The following is a 20,569-nucleotide window of genomic DNA, read 5'->3' as shown; positions in this document are numbered from 1 at the left end:
GTGTATTCGTTGATGCATCATATATTCATCCATACGCCCTAAATACAATAAATATAGACTCCCAACACCTCAAAAATATAGAAATACAAAGAGAGAGAGAGGGGTGGCAATACACAATATAGACTAAATGCATGTATGAATATAAAAAACACAAACATCTGAACCAGAAAATGTATAAAAATAAAAAGAAATGGAGAGAGAGATACAGAGTACACAACCTGTGAATATTATAAATAAAATCATTTTACACCTAAAATATATATAGGTATCCTAAAGAGAGAGTGGGAGAGAGAGAATAAAACCTAAATGCTCATATAAATACAATAAATATAGTTGCCTGACACTTTAGAAATATAGCAAGATAGAGAAATATGGAATAACAAAATACAAAAAGAGGGCAGAAGGGAGGGAGAAAGAGCATACCATTTAATATACATATAAATACAACAAATACATTCACTTGACACCTCAAAAAATATGATATATAGATAGACACAAGTCAAAATATATAATACAAAGAAAGAGATAAGAAATATATAAATATAGAGAGAGAAAAATTGGGAAAGAGGGAGAGAGGCAAGTAATACAAGGAGAGAGAGTTAGAAAGAGAGAAAGAGAGAGATTGAGGAGAGATGTGAGCGGGTTTCATTGCCTACATCTCAAATAGTTTTACCCAAAATATAGCTACTGAAGCTTAATATCACCAATAGGTTGATCATTTTTTGATTTCTTTCTCTTCTTTATGCTTACTCCAATTTAGGCCATATAGTTGATCACCATACTATCGTGGGTTGCTAGCCACAAGATTTTTCCCATGGATAGATAACAAGGTCCATTGGTCAATATTGTTGAAAGTGTCTACCAACAATGAGTTAAGAATTGTTAGTTTTTTAATTTGATATAACTATTGACAAATTAAAGTAGTGGGTGTTGAGTAGACAAATTCCTTTGGCTCGATTTAAATAATTTTTAGAAATAGTTTCTATGAAGAAGATGCTAAGGTCTACAGCAGAACTGATCCATTGGCAGCAGTACCATAAAAAATTCCAAAAGTAGTTAGCTTTTCAAGCATCTAAAGTTTAAATAATTGTATTAATTTTAGATTTGAGATTTAATACATTACACAATGGATCTATGAAATAAAACTACTATTAAGTGCCTAATTTGAAAAATAGTACCTCATTATCTCATGCTTTCCTAGGATCCCGCACTTTTCCTCCAACTAGCCCCAAATAACTAGTTGTAGCAGAAGATTTCTACTTCTGGAGATTTAAGACTTGATTCAGCTGAAGTACATGGAGGACAAGTTATTTGGTGGAATATTTTTAGGTCTATTTCTTCAAAAGATTGATCAAAGTGTGGTAAAGGTTGCTCAGAATCTCATTATCTCAAGAACCATCGTAAGAAGATGAAGGGACTTTTCCATTTTTTCTGATTCTAGAATTTTCTTTGGAGAGTTACACTTTATATATTTGATATTTATTTTTTTCTTTTTATTTTTATTACTGGATCGAGTGTCAACTTGGGTCTGATCTCATATGTACATATTTTTTTACTTTAATAAACGTAGGTTGTTTGCCGTTTTGTTATTAAAAAAATGTTTAGTAAACAACTATTTATTAAAGTTATTCTGACAACTCATGGACTATTTAGATAATGACTAAAAGATTTATTTTGACAAATAATAATGTATAAAAATTATTTGACTGTGATCTAAAATTTTATAAGTTATTATAACTATTAAATGATAGTCTAATATTTGTTTGTAAGGTTGAACACTATGAACAAATATTACCATAATCAAACATTGTCCGAAAGAATAATTACTGAACGACTATATTTTTTACCTTTTTAAAAATAGGGACAGTCAAAATGATGGCATATAGAGTAACATTTGAAAGAATCAGTCAACGAATTATGGGTGCTCATGCATTTGGTGATTTGTACAACTAGTATCTCTCCACGTCATGTAATAACCATTGTTATGATTTTTAGCATTTGTTATATTTTGACCATTTTTACCTTCTCGATAATTGATATATACTATTTATAAATTATAGAATCAATTAGCGCGATTCTTGATATGTTTGAGAGTGATTTGAATGAGTTTGACGTCCATAGGAGGTTTAAAAGGTGGTTAGTTTGACTTCAATCAATATTTTGTGAGTCAAGAATTGAAATATGATTTAGTTAGTTTCATTAGATTCAGGATGTCAATTTTGGGTTAGTAGAATAGTTAGTTCGGATCCCAAGACTTTATATTGTATTTGGAGTATTTACACAAAAATGAGTAAAATAAGCTTAAAGGGGGTTCTAGGGGTGAATTCATTATAAATAATCTCTTTTAGAAAATTTGATGATTCCATTAATACCAGAACATCGATTTTAGCCTAGTAGAAATGTTAGTTTCTTTCTATAAGGTCCCAAATAAATTCCCAAGGTTCAATTGGGATTGTTTCTTTACGTCCCAATAGTTGAACTATTGTTTCTGGTTCAAGGTAAACCTTCTTTGCATTTGTGGGCCCAAGTTTGCGATTTTACAAAAGGAAAATACTCTTTATTATGAACGTGATGGTGGAACCGCTTTGCAAAGGGTTGCCCTTTTTGTTCATCACATTCATAGGATAGGGACCACATTCATGGTATTAAAGGGTTATTTGGTTTGAGTCTGGGTTTGATTTATCCTTCATTGTGATGGTAATACACTGACCATAATCATGGGACTTGGGTCGAATTAGTCTTTGCATTTTTATCCTAGGGATTCCATTCGAGAAGAGTGTTATATACCTAGATAGATTAAATTATTTTCTCAGTCAAAACTCTATTTTCAAAATTATTAGACTTTAGAAACTCATTTCTAGACGATATGAGTGAGGTTTTTCATTAATCTTGCATGTGTGTAATCTCTAAACTCCTATTTTCTTCATTTTCTATTTATTTCATCTTCCAGAGGACTAAAATTAATGATTTCAAACTTGGTTTTTGGGGCTTTTATCTAATAAATTATCAAATTAATTTTTATTTGATTTAAAGTTTGATTTCAACTCATTTTCTATGGATCTTCATATTTGGACTCCTCTTGATATAGGAAACATAATTCTTAAATAAAATTTTAGATTTATCCTTTCTGATTTTCGAGCCAATTTTCAAACTAATTTTGGAACTAGAACAAATATAACCAATATGAGTATTTTTGGACTTAATTTAATGTGTAGAATACATTTAGATTTAGTTTATTTTAAGACCATTCGCATAGGGAAAACTCTACATTTAATGGTCTAGGCTTAGATTTTAACTATTTGAGGTAGGTTATGGCCTAACTTTCTTCAGATTGGATTTGCTGGTTAATTATTTACTTAAAGTATTCTATGGGTAGGGTATTTAGTTATGAGATCATATTTTGGGATTGTTGTTATTATCGTATTGCATATGTTGGGGCTTATAATCATATTATTAGTGACTGGAGAGAATATATTTATTATGATACCTATGTGAAGGCTTGACTTGATAGTATAGGCGTTATTGCGCATTATATGACTTATATTATCATGATCCTGAGGGGGGATTATATTGTATTTTAAGACTTACCTGCTTATTATATGCCTCTATCATTATAGTGATTCTCGAGAGAGTGGCTTGGATTGATATTATTAATGTCTTACATGACTATTTATTTTAGTGGTTCCACGTGATAGTTTATATCATAAAATATTGGAATATTAAGTAGATTTTTGAGCTTATTTATAGCATTATTGAACTGATTATTATCTTCATGCTATTTAGGTTATGAGTATTCATCCTCATTTCATTCTTGCATATTTATGAGATAGGTACCATTAAGGAATGCTAAATTTTAAAAGAAATAAAACCTTGTAAAATCCCTTGGCCGAGGTCCTTAGTGGAAAGTTTGATTGAGATACTTTGTAAAATCCTTGGATAAGATCTTATCTAGCAATATTGATTGAGGTCTTTGTCGGCAATCTTGATTAGAGCAAGATTGATTGAGATTGTAAAAGTATATAAGTTACGACCTCCATGAGTGTTGTCTTGAAAATTTTAGCTTGGAAGATCTATACGAGGTCATGATATGGCCTCTTTGAGATGGATTATGTCATTATTATCCCATCATAATACCATAACATTGCATCATTTGTATTTCTATATATGTATTTGTGTTGTGTGTTTAATTATTTTAATATATTCGTGTGTATTTATTTGTTATAGATGTTATACTTGTATAATTATTAGGCGATACGGTGTGAGCTAACATTTGAGAACTTTTTGATATGCATGTGGAAACTTGCTCATAGTATTTTTATATCTTTTGTTTTATGCTTTGCTTAGTCAGTCATCTATGATAGTGACTAAGTACAAATGGACCGTACTCACTCATTTTTATGTGCGTTTTGGGTACAGATCCTAATATGAGTGCAACCCATGGTGGCTAATTTGTGTTATTAGAGATTGATACAGAGATTTGTTAAGCTCCAGAATTCAGGTCATATTCTAGACTCTCTCATATCTTATTTTGTCTTTGTTTGCTTTGCAAAGAAAGATTTATATATTTTAGATTTCTTTATCTGTATTAGTGCTCTTTACTCATGACACTAGATTCTCTAGCTTGAATTGTATTATTTTTGTTTCAAATTTTGTTTTATTTTTATATTTATTTATGTCTTAGCTTTATTCTAAGGTCTTATTTGTGGGATTTTTTAATTTTTTTTCTGCATTTATATTTTTGTTGGTATTGGGTTTACCTATCCAAGGTAGGGTTGGGGTAAGTGTTATAATGACCTCAATTTTCAGGTCATGAAAATTTGGTATCAAAGCACTGGGTTCACCTATCTCATGAGCAAAATAATAGAATGTCTAGTTGAGTCTCATGAATCGATATGTGGATATCCGTAGCTATTGTTGAGGGACTAAAAGAAATTTTTCAAGAAAACTTTTCTAGTTTTATTCCTTATTAGGCATGTTTTATCTTGTTTTGATGATGATCAAATCACTATAAGGGACCAGGTCCCTGGATGTCTAAGGGTACAGTATAGCTGGCACGCATCTGCACAGTTTTATCCTCAAATGTAACAAATAGTACAGGTGCTTCTTGTACTATTGAGGACACCTGGTCATATTATATTTCAGCCCTATTTATCACTCATCTATAAAATAAAAAGGATGTTTTTTACCAAGCAACTTTTGCAAATCCAAAAATTAAAGATTGAAAGAAAGGCAGAAACTCAATTTCAACATTGCTCAAGTTCATATTTCTTGTATGCACAAAATGATTGAGTGTTATTGAGTAAATCTTGATTTGTAACAGAATTGCTCAGTCTATAAGAGTAATGCTCTTTTGTTCTCTTTGCTTAGAGTGTGCTTAGGTAGAGTTGTCTAAGTTTGACATTGATTAGAGTTGATCAGTTTTGAGAAAGTCGTGGTGGATTTGTCAAGGTGAGCTTGTAGTAGATTTATTACAAGGTGGGGGAGCCTAGCATTAGGTTCATTGGAGTGTGTAATCAAGAGTTTGATTATAGTATATTTTGGAGAGCTTGTAAGGGAAAGCTGTGGTTTTTCCTCCTTTGAGCAAAGGGGTTTCCACATTAAATCTTGTGTTTTTTAAGTTTCCTGCATTGTGTTGTAATTCTACTTAAATTACTATTTTATTATCTGTGACTGATTTTGATGGACCTGGTCCCTTAAAGTATGGTGTAACCCATAGGTTTTAACAAGGCGCGTTGTTCATACCTAATATTCTACACATGTTTTCCACTTTTTTATAAGTAAATGGTGAGGACTAGATCTGTAATTATTGAGGATGATAAGCTAGAACCCAACATTGTAGTAGCAAGGCAGAGACTAGGGTCAGGTACGAGGAGCAGCTCTAATAAGAGAACGAGCTAAGAGCATCCTCTATCAAGCCTAAGATTTATTATGATAAAAAGATTAGTAAACAGAGGATTTGAGACCAACACAGGCCCTTGAAGGTTCTGTTCCCACCTCGGCATTACAATATTTATTAGTTTATCTTTTAGGTTATCTATATGGCATTCCCCAGACACGTATTCCATCTAGTATAAGGAGTGGTTCTCAAACTTCAGAAGGTATTCTATCTTTAGGCAGGCTCCTACTTATGTTTTTCCAACTTTAGGGGTACAACTAGTTATTGTGGTACCCCCCACGTGTTTAGACTTTGCCACTAGACTTGTTGTTCATGCTATTGCTTCTGGTCTTGTGATGTCTTCTAATGATCACAAGATATTTAATAAATTTATTTGGTTTTCTCCCCCTAAGTTTAGTGGTGCTATTAGTAAGGATGATTAAAAGTTTCTTCTTGATTTCTAGGAGAGGTGTCCTAACCTTGAATCTCTTTAGTCCCATGGTGTTGCCTATTCTTTCTACCAGTTGATAAATATGGCTAGGTAGTGGTAGAGGTCTCGTGCTAGTTGTTGACCATTGCGTTCTTTTTCTATGACAAAGACCTAATTTTTTGAATTTTTTTTAGAGAGGTTCATACCCTATAGTTTGAGGGATCAGATAATAAGAGATAGGTTTAATCAAACTTGGAGCAGGGCTCCATGACCATTATAAAGTATAAGACATATTTTCATGTACTATCCAGATATGCTACTACTAGTAACTCCACTAATCCTAAAAGGATTAGAAAGTTTGTCAAGAGTTTGATAGGAGATTCAATTGGTGATAGCTTAGTTTGTGGTTTCAAGTGGTTCTTTCTAAAATATCATAAAGCTTGCTAACTTGGTTGAGTCTACTCACCTTGGAACTCAGAGTAGTGGTGCAAAGAGTATATACAGACAAGGCGACTCCAGTGTTTATGCAACTCAAGGTAGGGAATTCCTTGATAGAGGTTCTCATGGCTGCTATGGAAAGTTAGTACATCCGGTACTACAGAGTTTGGGTAGTAGGTTTGTGATTTTAGAGGCTTAAGTTAGCCAGAGGTCAAGTCATGCTGGTAAGATTCTTGTTTTGGTTCTTTGGGGTATGAAAGGTGTTCTTGTACTTATAGGACCTCAACCTCTCAGTGTGATTTATGTAGGACAGAGTTTTTTGTATGTCACAAGACTGGTCATTATGTAAAGGACTGCCCTCGACGTGAATTGGATCCTATTTAATAGGGTTCTCTGCTTTAGCTTTGTCCTACTCCTATATCCATAGTTAGATATCATTCATAAGGAAGCAGGGGTGATTCTAGAGGTTCTCGAGCTAGAGCTCGAAGAGCTCTAGTAATGAATTCAGGGTTGCTCAATCTAGGAGCAAACTTGGTCAATGCTATGCCATTCGCAAGAAACCTGAGGTGGAGGCCTCTAATGTAATTATCATAGGTATCATCTCAGTTTGCCATCATTCTAATTTTATGTTATTTGACATTGGCTTATATTTTCCTATATTTCTATATATTTTGCTATTAGCTTTAATGTTGCATGTGAGCTTCTTACTATGCCTCTCCTGTTTCTAGCCCTATGGTGATTCTTTAGTGATGGATCGAGTGTACCGATCATGTGTGGTGGCCTTTACATAGTGTGATGCCTGAGTAGACTTGATTATTCTAAATATGGTTGAATTTGATGTAATTTATGAATGAATTAATTAACTCTTTATCATATAGTTTTGAATTGTTTTGTCAATCATGACTGTAACTATTCCTAGTATGCCATGATTAGAATGGAAGGGTAATCTTGGTTTGTGTTTAAAAGGATTATATCTTTTCTACATGCTAATTTCATGTCAGAAAAAGGTGTCTTTCCTATTTGGTCTATGTTCATGATACTAGGTTGCATCATTGCCTCCCTTGGATTATGTTTAACTTGTTAGCAAATTCAAGGTTGTGTTTTCTATGGAATTACTAGGTATGCCTCTATACCAAGATATTGATTTTTCCATTGATGTTGAGTGCAACACCAATCCCATTTTCATCCCTGCTTATAGAATGGCCCTGGCTAAGTTGAAAGAATTAAAGGAGAAATTGAAAGTTATAATAGGAATTAAAGGAGAAATTTCTAGATATGTTAGGTAAGGGTTTCATTAGACCTAGTGTGTCTCCTTAAGGTGCTCCTGTCTTTTTTGTGAAGAAGAAGGATGGACCAATGTGCATATGTATTAACTATCGGTAATTGAACAAGGTGACGGTTAAGAACAAGTATCCTCTTCCTCACATAAATAATTTATTTGATCAACTTCAAGGTGGTTTGATGCTTACTATGATTGACTTGAGAATTAAATACCATTAGTTAAGGATTAGAGCTTTGAAAGGTTTGAAGACAGCTTCTCAAACGTGGTATGGACAATATGAGTTCTTAATTATGTTCTTTGGACTGACCAATGCCCCAACAGTGTTTAAGGAGTTGATGAATAGGATGTTTAGGCCTTATCTTGAGTTTCTTATGCTTGTATTTATTGATGGTATCTTGGTTTTTCCAAGAATGAGGTCAATCATGTGATATATTTGAAGGTTGTACTTCAGATATGGTGGGATGAGAAGTTGTATGCCAAGTTCTTCTAGTGTGAATTTTGGTTGGACTCTAATTTTTTCATTGGTAATGTGGTGACCAAAGATGATATTATGATTGATTTAGCCAAGATAATAGTGATTTGTGATTGGTCTAGACCCACTTCTTCTATTGAGATTTAGAGTTCTAATGGGATAGGAGGTTATTATTGGTGCTTTGTTCATGATTTCTATTCTATTATGACTCCTTTGACCAAGTTAACTTTGAAAAGAATTATTTTTTAGTGGTCCGACGCCTGTGAAGATAGCTTTCAAAAGCTCAAGGAGTTATTGGCTATCATGACCTTTCCCAAAGAGGGCAAAGGTTTCACCATATTTTATGATGCTTCTGGAGTTGGTTCAGGTGGTGTATAGATATAAAAGAGTGAGGTGATTGCTTATGCTTATCAATATTTAAAGCCTTATGAGAATAATCACACTACCCATGACTTGGAGTTGGACGTGGTTGTAATTATGTTGAAGTTATGGCGACACTACTTGTATGGAGTCCATTGTGAGATTTTGTCTTATTATGTAGCCTTCAGTGCTTCTTCACCCAACGAGATCTTAATATAAGACAACATCGATGGCTTGCATTGGTTAAGGATTATGATCTCACTATTCTTTATTATTGGAGCAAGGCTAATATAGTGGCGGATGCCTTGAGACAAAAAGAGACAAGAATATGGAGTTTGGCTCATCTTTTGCCTTAGGAGTGACCCCTAGCCTTGGAAGTTCAATCCTTAGCTAACCAGTTGGTTAGGCTTGATATTTTGACACTCGGCCATGTTTTGGACTTTGTTGAGGCTAGGCCTTAATCAATAGAGCAGATTTGAGTTCATCATTTGATGAGTTATGGAGGGCTTTCTCCCTAAAAGTAAAGGCTAGGGTTTGAGATTCAGGGTAGTTCTTGATATATTGTTGAGTGGCTAAGAAAAGTGGCCCAAAGATGTTTTGAGGATTATTGGTCCTATTTATGTGTCGAGAGTTAGTGGTTGAATTAGATTTATCATAGAGAAGGCATAGTTTTTTGAGGTAGTCCATTCATTTAGAAGTGACTAAGATGTACCATGACCTAATACAACACTATTAGTGTGGTTGCATAAAGAAAGACATTATGGTGTTTGTTGTCAAGTATTTGAATTGCCAACAAGTGAAGTATAAGAATAAGATTGGGTGGTACAATGTAGAGGATGCTACTCCTAAGTGGAAGTGGCAGTGGATCACCATGGATTTTGTAGTCGACCTACCCTCGACTTTGGGGAGTTTGATTCTATTTGGATGATTGTAGTAGATTGACCAAATCAGCATATTTTATACCTGTGAGGGAAAATTATAATGTGGAGAAGTTGGATAAGATCTATATTAGAGAGGTGGTTCGATTAAATGGTGTACCCATCTATATTGTTTCTGATAGAGGTAAATTGCCTAAGTACGCAAAAACTAGAATGTTTGAGGAAGCTTGAAAATATTCATCGGCGTTTGACTTTACCTAATAATCCCAGTGTATAAATAAGTGTTTGGATTAATTGTCATACATCTAAATTGATGGGTTTCCATAACTGATTAATAGGTAACATTATTGCAATGATGAGAAGGTAGCATTTTATGGGAATGGGAAAAAGGAAATACGGGAAACTAACTTACTGAGTCACTACCAGTTGTCCACCATAGCAGTGAGCATCCACTGCCTTGATCCCACTATAGAAGAACACTCCGGCTATAGTGAGATCATTATAACGGGAACCCAGGCGGCAACCTTGTCCTATTTTTATACTCTTTCTAAACCATTACGAGAGCAATCATGCGATAATAATTCAAGAAAGTCAGTCTATTGCTTAAGAGATAAGATAATATAGATGTAATTACTTCCTGGCACTAAAATAAAGCATTCAAAGATATGAGAAAATGAAACATTATTCGTTATCATCCCCAAACAGGGCAACCCAAAATCAATAATAAAACAGGGTGCAATATTATAGTGTGCATAACTGAGGACCTAGATAGAGGCCCCATTATCATTGAGGATAGAAGCATCAGAACCACCACTACTATCCTACTCATAAAAGAGGACTCCTGGACATCTTTCTTCTTTAACTTGGGATTTTCTCATGCGGGACTGCATACTTGAACATGACCTTCATAGTCTTCTTCTTCTTTTTCTCCTTGACCAACTCCCTCAGGAGCTCTATATAGGCCTAAGCTGATTCTGGTGGTGATGTGGAACTCAAAGGATCCAAACCATTATAACACAAGTGGTACCACTCCAAGTAATCCCTCAATGACATCCATGTCTAACTCAAAATTCTCACAAGACACCTAGGTTGAATGGTGTGGGTGTTATTCTCCTCACCCTGACCAATCCTTCTACTTTGTCCATTTGTCCCATCTCTTTTTTCTTTTTTACTCTTCCACTATGCATCCTTAACTTTGAGAGGGTTAAAGGTGTGTCATATTCCAAATCCTAATCAACATTTTTCCAAGGCACACATACATGGGAGCATAGCTTCAAAATTAAGTCGAGAAGTAAAGGAGCCTTCTTGTTTTCTAATAGAAATCCTTCCACTCACCAAAATTTGGGCATCCACATTGAGTGAAATTTCCTAAATTATGTATGTTGCCATGTGAGACCTAGGGTAAGTCACGTCCATAGTGTTCCCCAAAAGTCTAATCCTTCAAGCTACCGAATTAATCCATCTCCAAGTCTCCGTATAAAAGTGGCATACTTTTGATCCCCTTAGTGTTATTCCAGTTGACCTTTTCCAGTCATCTTCCACTATTAGAGTGTCTCATAGCCACCTTGAGTTTATCTCTTCAAGGTTTACCATAATTTAGCAATTTTTTTAACTAGGATATTTTTTCTAGGCTACGCCCCAAAATTAAAAACTCACCAATGCCTAGGCATACTCCCAGATTAACACGGAGTATACCTCATAATACTTTCACCCTCACACACCAACTCGAGGCAGTTTTACTATTCCTCACCCTGAGGCAAGCCCCAGGTGATCCCCTTAAAACTACCTTTCAAAATACTTGTTTCAAAAATAATAAAGTTCAAAATTCAAGGTTGGCTACTACCTGATATCCCATTGTACTGGGAGACATCCTGCTATAGCGTGGTGCTATAGCAGGAATATGGTGTTATAGTGGGGGGGGCCGCTATAGTGGCCCTCATCAACCCCAGCGATATTCAATGCATTATTGGTGTTTTTTACATTTTTTACATTTTTTACTTTTTAACGTAAATTAGGGTTAGTAAAGTACTGTAGGACTTCTAAATACCAAATTTTTGGTGTATAAACCCCAAACTAAGCCCTGATGGCTAAAAATTTCAAAAGAGTAACTTTGATTTTCTACCCTTATTCAATGTTCCAAATCATCTATGAACTCTATAAATCTTACGACTAGAACATTATAGAAGCATAAAAATGTAAGAGAAGAAAACATCTTTTGATTGTTCATCCAAAATTAGGTCAAATCAAAATATCCTAAAACTAACCCTAATATCATCTAGTTCTATAAATTATCCCAATTCATTGAAAGTTAAGTATTATAATGTAGAAAGACAAAAATAGATTTAGATTTTACCTTGAATTCAATGATAAAAGGGAGAGGTTGTATGTTTTGGGGGTATGACTTTTGAAAAAGAGAAATGAGAGGAAAACCTATTTCTCATTTCCCTTTTAAAACTATGGGTAGACCATTATAGAAAACCTCCTACATTTATAGCAACCCTACTTCAGCGGTAAAAGTCCTACTATATCAAGGACCAGATAGCAAGAATGGATGGAAAAATTTTATTCCCCTTTTTGAGAGGTTTAGGCATATTGGCAGGACCCCAGTTGCCTTGGTTACTGGTATGCACTTGTCTAAAAATGGTCTTACATATTTCTAAGTATGGTGTACGATGTGATGGTAGTCGTAGTGAGAAAGTGCATAAATAAGTTTGTATAACTCTATTTTAAGACTAGTAAGTGAAGTGGATAATTCAACTCCCTAAATTGTTGAATAAGTGCTTAATGATCCTGGAAGTGCGTCGACTAAGTTTTCTTCCCTACCTTGTCATTTGGAAACAAACATGGGTAAATTAGATCTATTGTTTTGACTCATCTATCATTACTATAATCACCACTTCTGAAGGGCATGAAGTATGGGTAAATTTTAAAATATTTTAGAAGTCGTTTAAAATTATTAACAGACAAACTTGGGAGTTTAAAATTTTAGGGGAGATGGGATGATATCACCCCACTATAGAGAGAATTCTTCTATTATAATAGTGTCACTATAGAGGCAGATAGGATGCTACAATAGGACATCGAGTGTCACTCTACAATTTTTGGAACCCTTTTCTCTACCAACTTATAACATTGCCTCCTTCTAAAAACACCCTAGGGTTGTCCCTAGGTTCAAGAATGATAGAAAACGTAGCACACTTTGACAGGGAAAATGTTGAAGCTTTTCTTAGGGAATCCTCACCAAAAGTTGGGGGAACGGGTTAAGAAATGAGAGTTATGCCTCTGTATTAGCAGCTTGGCACCAAGTATACTTGGGTTAATTGAGTAGTTATATAACATGGTTAAGAATACATGTACTTGATATAGAATAATGAGAGGTTTAATGTTTAGGTCTACAGGATGGTGTTTGGTTTGATAAAATGGATAAATCATGATAGACACAGATTTCCTTTGGCATAAGCATATTGATTAATTATATTGTAGTTGACATATATCTGTTAATACTTCGTATGTCAATTGATAATATTGTAGGATTGGGGTGTGAAATTAATTAATTGAGGTGAACTCGTATTAGTCTGGCTTAAAGTTACTATATTTCTAGACTAATTAGTGAATTTTTCAAGAAAAATACTCTTTATGCTAACTAGGAAGCTCTGTGTACTAATATTTTGGATCAAATGGAACTCACAGAAATTTGGGTAGTAACAAATAATTATGGTGTCAGTATAAGATGAGAGTTTGGAAGTAAAATGAGTTCATTCTTAATAATTAGTTCTGGCAGTGGAATACGTTTGGGGATTGAGGGGTAGTAGTATTTTGTGAGGGTCTAAAACTTATATTAAAAAATTAGATAGTTTGAAATTGTGTGCATCCCTGTGTTTTAAAGTATAAGGTCAACTTAAAATTGATTGTGTGCCTGCTCATTTATTATATGTACCTTAGCCTCAGACACTAATGTCTGTTGTGTAGATTATAATTGAACTGGAGTTAAAACTCAAGTTTATTGTATGTGTGCATATTTAATTGATTGTTTGTTTATTTAGTTGCAAAACATTATAGTAAAAGATGTACTTGTTTAATCTTGAGTACAAATGTTTAAAATAATGACTTGTAGCGTTATTGATAAAAGAACCTTGTTGGTATATGTAGTTGTATGTGTAAGTAGTACTATTTTATTATTGTGAGTTGATTTTACAAAGGTTGATTGTGATTAAATTTGTGGATTTAAGGTGGTATAAGGGCAGGGACGTTGGAACAAGGGTGCATACCACTTGGCTGAACTGTCATAATACCATGGCCTTGGTTTCTCTCTAATATCTAAATTTTGAATATCTAGTCTATGACTTATGTCCAAATTATTTTATTTACATTCAAAACACCAAAATCAATCTTCATTGCTTGTCACCTATGAAACTCAAATTCCTTGGGTCTGATCTATGTACTTATATCCTATCTTAATTATATGATTGCTCATTTAGAAGAAATAAGTTTTTGGCTCCATTGTTAGAGAATTGATTTGAGATTGATTTACTATTTTGAATTATTATTAAGCTATTCAAATTTCACTTAGTTGTCTATTTTTGTTCTTTAAAGGCTCTATGTTAGTTTATTCCCAAACCAAAAGTTAAGGAAGTTCCTTGATTCCCATTGATCTAGAACCTGAATGAACTATCAAAGCATTAAGAGTTGTAGGTGCATTTTTGAACCTCAATAATCCTAATCAAGTAGACTTCAAGGCTACAAATCATCATCTTATTGCAGCTGCAACACATGTTTCTGCGATGACTTTTGTGAGGTTGAATCGAGAGAATTTCTCTAAGGCTATTATTAAGTCAACCATCATAGAAAAGTCTGAGCTAAGAGAGGACATGAATTGACTGATGTATAACACTAGCTAGTATAGGATTAAATTATATAAATACTCACGCAAGCACATTAAATAGGTTGTTGAGTTGAGTGATAACTTTCACTACTAAAATGTACCCAACTAATATGTCAGATTGACCTTATTTCCATTCTTAGTGATAAAACAAACAATCCAGTAGTTTTCAAGTGATCCCTCAAGTTCTATTATAGCTAGGATATCATGTTAGATATGTTTATCAATTGGTTATTAACAAAAGAGCTCAGAGGCGGGATATCGAACTTTGTACAAAAAAAGTAGGAAGCCCTTCCACATGTTTGGGAACTATACAATGGATATCTGTGAGACTTTCTACATCATCAATAGCCCAAAAAGATTATTTGTAATACCCTACAAACTTCCCTCGTAGTCTGAGCCTTAGAGCGTGTCAAGCAAAGTGTAATTCCAGCCCTAAAAGATTGAGAAGTGATTTCACAAGTGATTGATATTTAAACCATATATAATTTTATTAAATTTGACTTTTTATTATGTAAAGAATTGAATTATCTTTCCAATGATACCAATTTTGTCCAAATCCTGCATCGGGGTGAGAAGTTATGGTCGTTTTACTGAGAGTTATCGGAACCGCCAGGCGCGACGGACGATCCGATGGATCATCGAGTCTGCGATGGACCGTTGCTTAGACCATCATGACAAAGGTAGAAACTCTCTTTCCTGGCCCAAGTGCGACAGCCAGGACAACGGACTGTTAAGGCTGCAACAGACCATCGCTGAGACCGTCGCCACTAAGGCATTATGGTCTCATCTTGGCCATCAAGCGATGGATGATCCAATGGACCATTTGACCTATAATGGATAATCGATCCAACTATCTTATAGAGGTATTATGTCCCTTTTCTGGTCATCATGCGATGGACGACCCAACGGACCATCGGACTTGCGATAGACCATTATTTCAACCATCGCAGCCCCCGTTCAGTATTTTTAAGGTCTTTTTAAAAGGGGCTTTTGGGTATTTTCCATTTTAACCCTCAGATATATATTCCAAAAGAACTTGATAGCCTCTTTATCTCCCAAAACATCCAAAGACTAGGGTTTCTCCCTCAAGAGCTAATCTAAAACCCTTCTCCAAGAAATCCAAGAACTCACCATGGATTCTACAAATTAAGTTAAGATTTGAGTTCCCCAAGTTCAAAGGTTGCAAGAACTCTCTCTCAAGAGTAATAAGAAGTGTTTAGAGCAAGCTCATCCATCTAATTTCATAATCTAAAGTATGTGGGGTTTTGAACAAGGGTAATCTTTTCACCCTTGTGCCCAAAGGCTTATTTAAACTACAATTCTTTGAAATTTATGAGATTTTACATGAAATTGAATTGGGGATTTTCACCCATTATTATCGATTACAATATTTTGATGTTTCCTTTGAATTAAGAGTCTAATGGCATGACTTTTACATGTTTTCTTGAGAAATTGCAGCTGGGTCTATACCCCATGATTTTAATCCTTGAGAAGTTAATAGTTGAGATGTTTGAGATGTTAAAGTATATGAGTATGTTGAGATTTTGAGACAAATTGCTGAAATTTCCAGATTTCTACATGAGTTATAAATCTATATGCTATCTATTATGCTTTTGATGAGTTTTAACTTGAGATTGAATTATGGGTTACTAAGCCCTACTTGAGACTTGAGATTTTATGAACTCTTGTGCTATAAGCACCCATGATTTGAATATTTTGAGATTGTTGAGAAATGTTTTGACCTAATGGTCATTGAGTTTTGAAATCAACTCTACTACATGAGATTACAGATTTGATTATTGGGTTCTTATTGAACCATGAGATTATTGTAAAGTGGATTTTAATGAGATGAGCAAGATAAACTAAAGGAAGTAGTATTTAGCACCGAGTTGGGTAAGTTACCACAGTTTTTCACCTCAGAACTACATGCCACTGTAGGTTGGGCCTAAGGCCGAGATGATTGTTGGGCCTAAGGCCAAGATATTGGGCCCGAGGCTAAGATAAGTGATCACTGAATTGTGGTTACAATCCCTGGCAAGAGTATGATCCTCATCCCCAATGTGGAGTCTCTTTCTTAGGAGGACAAAATATTGGAATCCATGTAGCTTGCATGATTTATGTCGGTTAAGAGAATCTTCCTTAAAACTAAAGCTTTGAGATAAGATATTTTACTTTAAAGATAAAATACTTTCCCTTGATACAAGTTATTTTTCTAATAGTAAATTAGCGGATTTGCTCCCTAAGACCAAAGTATTTTCCCTTGATATAAGTATTTTTCCCTAAAGCTTGAAACAAAATATTTTTCTAAAGTGAATAAAATGCCTTCAAGTGTTTCAAAGTTATATGATTCTGAATTCCAAGTACTTGAGTTCAAAAGAGTTATGAGTTCTTGAGCATTAAAGAAGTTTTAATCTCTATGAGACATATGAATGAGTTGAAAGTATTGTTTAAAGTTTCTTTTAGCCTATGGGTAATGAGAATAGGAGAAGATTACCGATTTCAAAGTTAAACTATGATGACTCCCGAGATTTGTGTTACATGCTCCATTCTACATGATTCACGAGTTTTACATTTTATACTTATTCGAGCCATGTGAGTCATTACTTATTGCATGCATGATTTGATTAAAAAGTATTGATATTGTTTTATATAAATGCATGCACCCCCATATACTCAGTACATTCGAAGGTGCTGATCCACATATACGTCTATGTGCTACATTGTCTTATAATGTAGGTTTAGATGCTCAGTCCCAACCTCGTCAGTGACTTTAGAGTACCTCTGTCTACATTCCTAGAGTGGTGAGTCCTCATGGTTCGAGGACCTATCTTCAAAAATTTCTGTATTTGAGAGACTATGTTATTACTTTTAGTTCATTTCAAGTCAGTTGGGGACCTGCCCAATGGCTCTCTAGTTCATGGATTAGTAGAGGCTTTGTCAGACTAGTTATCAGATTATGGTTGTGTTGAGATTTTTCGGTATTGCTTAGTCATTTGGACCGAGCATTTTCTCTGTATTTCCTTTCGTATGACATGCCTATGCTAGTGTTTGAATTATTTTATCTTGATATGAGTGTTATTAGTAGAAACAGGCTCAAAGGGTTAGCTTGGGGCTACTTGTAGCCTTAAGCACCGTGTAACGTCCTGAGAGGCGATTTCGAGTCGTTACATTATTAGACACAATTTTATTAGAGAGTACTGAAAATCTATTCTATATGCTATAGCTCAAGGGGAAATTTTATCCAAAACCTATGTGAGATTTAGGCTCTACTCAGTCTAATATCTACAGGGAATAGAGATTATCAAGAATCCAATAGAGTGTCCATGTTTAACACTGAGTAAGCTAGAATTAGATAGTGTATCAGTTATATGAGCAGTGTATCTTAATGAAGCAAAGTTTTATCTCCAAGTATAGGTCAAGTATAATAGGTTTAGGACTGCACCATTTTGTGACAAGTGTCATGAAAATCATGCCTACTTACGAGTATCCTCTGAATCCTCAATCTATTTTCTATGTTAGAAGAAGAATAAAGGGTAAAGCTTACCAAGGCAATAATTATGACCTAAATTACACCCAAAATTCTTTTAGGATAATAACAAAAGAGTAATATACATAGCACCTAAAATTACAGTTTAAAGTAAATAGATGCACAACTGGTTTGCATTGTAAACCCTTATGCTAGTTTTAAAGTGGATTTCCTACAAATTAAGCATACAGATTAAAGGGAGTATTATTTAGCACCGAGCGGGAAGTATGGGTTTAGCGCATCCTACTTCCCTAGAACTACAAGCCAACGTAGGTACAGATTCAGATTATATTCCATTTGTAAATAGATACAGATACAGATTGTGATCACTTAGCATAGGTTATACTCCTTGGCAAGAGTATGACACCTATCCCTAACATGAGGTTTTCCCATAAGGCAACTAGACGTTGGACACTATGATAGCTCACATAGTGTATGTCGGTTAGAAGAACCTCACTAATAGCAAAGCTTTACAAAATAGTTTTTAAAAGAATTCCCTATAGAACAGAGTGATTGTAATAGAAAAGAACAACAGAAAAGCTTTTAGAAAGTAAGTGTAAAGGCTCATGATTTTAATCAGATATTGTTTTGCATAAGTCATTAGCTATGAGATTTTAGCTTTTAGTTTACAGATATAAAGGTGAATCCCTTTACACTTAGCTTAAATGATTTGAAAATGGACTTCACTTCAGTCCTACGTAGTTCACTAGCAGAAAGAGTAAAAGTATAGTTTTCAGAACTAAATGTTATGACTCACTAGATTTATGCAGTATGTCTTGCTATCCATGGTTATGATTTTTTTTAGATTTTTAGATATTCCATCTTGTGTGAGTCGTCTACATTTATCATGCACATTTTATGAATTTTGATAACATTGAGATATTATTTATACTTATGCACTCACCCCCACATGCTTAATACATTCCAAAAGTACTGATGCACATATATGTCTATGTGATACATTATATCATAATGTAGGTTTAGTTGCTCAATTCTAGTAGCGTGATTGATCGTGAGTATCTCTATCTACATCCCGACAGTAGTGAGTCCTCATAGTTTGAGGACCTAGTTATTTAGATTTCTAGCTTTCCAGATTAGTTTATTCAGTTATGTCAGACAGTTCGAGACAGTTGGGGGTCTATCCTAGTGACTCTCTGTAGTAGCATTAGAGGCTTGTCCAACTATTAAATATATTGTAGTTTTTCAGTTTTAGTTCTTCAGATTTTTCTTAGTTAAGTACTTTCAGACATTATCTACAGATAAACTTAGTTCAGTTCAGATAGTATTTTAATATTTTAGTGTACCTATTGCTTAGATTACCTTATTTGAGTTATTAGAATGGGTAACAAGCTTTCAGGGTTAGCTCGAAACTACTTGTAGTTTAGAGCACCGTGTGGTATCTTGGGACTCATTTTTGGGGCGTTACAACTATGGTTACATAGATTCTTGATCATGGGTATGAAGTGCACCACATTTATGAGCAAGAGGCTACGGGATATTGTAGGAAACCATCTCTTTCTTTCATGATCTATCATGCTTACATTGTCTCTATCTGCTTTTAACTTTTGCTCTTACATGACAGTTGAATATGCCTCCTCGACTAGCAAACACACGCAGAAATGATAACCAGCCTGCTGACCCTCTAAATGAGAATGAATCCCATGCTAAATTTCAGGCAGCCTTTTAGGAAATGGTCTAAGCTGTGACTGCTAATGTTCAGGGTAACTATCAAGCGGCTGTCCCACTTTAGCAGAATAGGGATTTAGCAGCATCCTGAATTCGTAACTTCATGAGAATGAATCCACCTGAATTTTTTAGGTCAAAGGTAGGTAAGGACCCATAGCTTTACTTAGATGAGGTGAGGAAGATCACTTAGATTATGTATTTTACTGAAGAGAAGAGTGTAGAGTTGGCATTCTATAGGTTGAAGGATATAGCATATGATTGGGTGGCTATGTGAAAGAATGGTAGATGTGAGAATGCAGCTTTTTTAAGTTAGCAGGTATTCTAGGATACATTTCTAGATAGGTTCTTTCAAAGTGAAATGAGAGAAGCTAAGGTAGAGGATTTTGTGAACCTAAGGTAGGGCTCGATAAAAGTGAAAAAGTACTGCCTTAAGTTCAATCAGTTTTCTAAGTATGCCCCTGATATGATGGCTGACCCTAGGGCTAGTATAAGTAAGTTTGTTATTGGATTATCTGGTTTGGTAGTCAAGGAGTATAAGATTACCATACTTATTAGGGATATGGATCTTGCTAGACAGATGATTCATGAACAATAGATTAAGGCAGAAAGGTTAAAAGGTAGAGAGAGAGAGAGGAAATAAAAAGGCTAGAATCGGGCAGTTTGATTATGGATAGACTAAGTTTAGAGTGGGAAATCATTCACAATTTTAGAATCGCTCATCTATTCCAGCATAGTCTTCA

This window comes from Capsicum annuum, chromosome 11, assembly GCF_002878395.1.
Source record: "Capsicum annuum cultivar UCD-10X-F1 chromosome 11, UCD10Xv1.1, whole genome shotgun sequence".
Lineage (NCBI taxonomy): Eukaryota > Viridiplantae > Streptophyta > Magnoliopsida > Solanales > Solanaceae > Capsicum > Capsicum annuum.
This window is presented reverse-complemented; position numbering follows the sequence as displayed.